We start from the raw sequence: 3,357 nt of genomic DNA, 5'->3' as shown, positions 1-3,357 counted from the left end.
GAATTCAATACATCAAGAAGACTTAACATCCTGAATATGTACACACCCAACTTTGGATCACCCAGATGCAAGTATTTCTAGACCTACAAAATGACTTAAGACAGCTACACAATAACATTGGGGGATTTCAACACCCTACTGACAGTGTTAAACAGATCATCAAGGCAGAAAACTAACAAAGAAATTCTGGACATAAATTTGACACTTGACCAATTGGATGTAAGAGACACCTGCAGAATACTCCACCCATCAACTGCAGAATATCCATCATTCTTATCTGCACAGAGAATTGGCTCCAGGATCGTTCACATGCTCAGCTATAAAGCAAGTCTCAATAAAATTTTTAAAAATCAAAATTATACCAACCATACTCTTGGGTCATGGTGGAATAAAAATGGAAATCAATATCAAGAATATGTCTCAAAACCACACAACTATATAGAAATTAAACAACCTGCTTCTGAGTAACTTTTGGATATGCAACAATATCAAGACAGAAGTCAAAGAAGTTCTTTGAAATAAATAAAAGCAGATACCACATATAAAGTCAATGTGCAGCCAAAGCAATGTTTATAGGTAATATTATAATGTTAAATGCTCATGTCAAAAAATTAGAAATATCTTAAATTAACAACTTAACATGACCCCTAGAGGAAACAGAAAAATAAGAAAATACTAACCACAAAAAAAATTAAGAAAATACTAACCACAAAGAGAGTAAATAACTAAAATCAGAGCAGAACTGATTGAAACTGGGACTCAATAATCCATAAAAAGAATCAAAGAAAGATTAACCACTAGCTAGATTAACAGAGAAAAAAAGAGATAATCCAAATAACCATAATCAGAAATGACAAAGGTGGCATTATAACCAATCCTTCAGAAATACAAAGATCCTCAGAGACTAGTATGAACAACTGTATACACACAAACTAGAAAATCTAGAGAAAATTTAAAAATTCTGACCAGTTCCCCCAAACATGGAGTCCTGTAGCCCAGGCCTGATCTGAATCGGCATGAGGGAGTGGTGGGTCCAGGTGGGGCTGTTGGCCATGCCCCTGCTTGCTGCATACCTGCACATCCCACCCCCTCAGCTCTTCCCTGCCCTGCACTCATGGAAGTCTTCAGGCAAGTTTTTCATTTACAAGGGACTGCGTATCTTCTACTAAGACTCTGTGGGTGTGGTTGGAAGTCTGGAGATAGTTGTGCTTTTATTACACTGTTTTCCAACATCCAGCTATGATTGGTACAAGATTTGGGAAGGTCTGACCTTGAGGTTTCATCACGTGATTGCTCTTGATTTCTTAGGCTTTGGCTTCAGTGACAAACCGAGACCGCATCACTATTCCATATTTGAGTAGGCCAGCATCGTGGAAGCTCTTTTGAGGCATCTGGGGCTCCAGAACCGCAGGATCAGCCTTCTGTCTCATGACTATGGAGATATTGCTGCTCAGGAGCTTCTCTACAGGTACAAGCAGAATCGATCTGGTTGACTTACCATAAAGAGTCTCTGTCAAGTGGAGGTATCTTTCCTGAGACCCACCGTCCACTCCTTCTCCAAAAGCTACTCAAAGATGGAGGTGTGCTGTCACCCATCCTCACACGACTGATGAACTGCTTTGTATTCTCGCAAGGTCTCACCCCAGTCTTTGGGCCGTATACTCGGCCCTCTGAGAGTGAGCTGTGGGACATGTGGGCAGGGATCCGTAGCAATGACAGGAATTTAGTCATTGACAGTCTCTTACAGTACATCAATCAGAGGAAGAAGTTCAGAAGGCGCTGGGTGGGAGCTCTTGTCTCTGTAACTATTCCCATTCATTTTATATATAGGCCATTGGATCCTATAAATCCCTATCCAGAATTTTTGGAGCTGTACAGGAAAACACTGCCACGGTCCACAGTGTCTATTCTGGATGACCACATTAGCCACTATCCACAGCTAGAGGATCCCATGGGCTTCTTGAATGCATATATGGGCTTCATCAACTCCTGAGCTGGAAAGAGTAGCTTCCCTGTGTTATCTCCCCTACTCCCTTATCTGTTGTGTATTCTACTTAGGAATAAATGCCCAAAAGAGGTCCTGGCCATCAAACACTATTCTCTCACAAAGTCCACTTTATCAAATTGGTGAACAGTGTATAGGAAGAAACCAGCAGGTGCTCTGACTAAGGTTGACATAATAGTCCACCTCCCATTACTCTGACATCTGATCAAATGTATGGACTTGGCTTTGTTTTTGTGTTATTAGGAAATTCTGATGAGTGTTACTATTCACTGATGCTGAAAGATGTTCTTTTTCATAAAAGATTTTTTAACACTTTGGACTTCTCTGAAATATTTAGAAGTGCTAATTTCTGGCCCAGGCCCAATAGGAATTCTAAAGTAAGAATAAGGAGAAGGAGGCCTCTTTCCCTCTCCTTGAATAGCTTTATAGGCACATGTATTTTAAAAGTTCGTTAAGCAACACAGAGCTGAGTCCTCTTTGTCATACCTTTCGATTCAGTTTCATCAGCAATTTTTAGTTGTAAACATTTTGTTAAAATAGATATTGGTTTGAATAATATAGTACTTTAGTATGATTTTTAAGACTATTATTTACTTACATATTATATATATTTTATAAAGATCCTAACCCAGCATAGCATACCCTTACTCTGCCAGAGTAGTGAACCTAATTAAACATGTTTGATTTCTGAATAAATTGAACTAAATCCAAACTATTTCCTAAAATCACAGGACATTAAGGACCAATAGCATCTGTGCCAGAGATTTACTGTTATTAGCTGGGAAGACCAATTCTAACAGCAAATAACAGTTTTACATTCCTCATACCTCAGTGCTAAAAACCATGTCTCTCTTGAGCTACCGTAGAGGGGAAGGGATTGTTGTGTAGTCCAAGTCACCATGCTGAATGTACGTGGATTCCTTTATGATGACTGCTTAACTCCCCATTGCCTGTCCCACAGAGGCTTTCTGATGTAGCTCAGTAATTCCTGTACTTTATGGACAGGAAAGTTCCAGAAACATTAAGAACAAATTCTGAAAGACCTATGAGCAAATGGTGCTGAATACCTTTTTTTAAGCCACATTTCATTGTCTTAGTCAAAGCAGGATTATTAATCATTTAAAATTCATTATTTTAAAATTAGCAACTTCAAGGATAACAACTTTGAAACTGGAATAAGTGTTTATTTTCTATTAATAAAAATGAATTGTGACAAAAAACAAAGAAAATTTTAAAATTCCTGGAAATACATATTTTCCAAGATTTAATCAGGAAGAAATCTAAACCCAGAAAATACTAATATCAAGTTCCAAAATTGAATAAGCAATTAAAAATAAGCCCCAGACCAGATG

General features: G+C 38.2%; 1 pseudogene across 1 annotated transcript; it reads left to right on the top strand.

Annotated features, from left to right (window-relative positions):
* The first annotated feature begins 982 nt into the window (after positions 1-982).
* Positions 983-2,636, top strand: LOC116563838 (annotated as a pseudogene). The gene has a single exon (XR_004274595.1). The product of XR_004274595.1 is annotated as a mesoderm-specific transcript homolog protein pseudogene (transcript).
* Positions 2,637-3,357: the final 721 nt, after the last annotated feature.

Source organism: Sapajus apella, unplaced genomic scaffold (assembly GCF_009761245.1).
Source record: "Sapajus apella isolate SASKATOON/1434 unplaced genomic scaffold, GSC_monkey_1.0 scaffold36, whole genome shotgun sequence".
Classification (NCBI taxonomy): domain Eukaryota; kingdom Metazoa; phylum Chordata; class Mammalia; order Primates; family Cebidae; genus Sapajus; species Sapajus apella.
The sequence above is the reverse complement of the archived record's forward strand: the minus strand, read 5'-3'. Positions and strand labels throughout refer to the sequence as shown.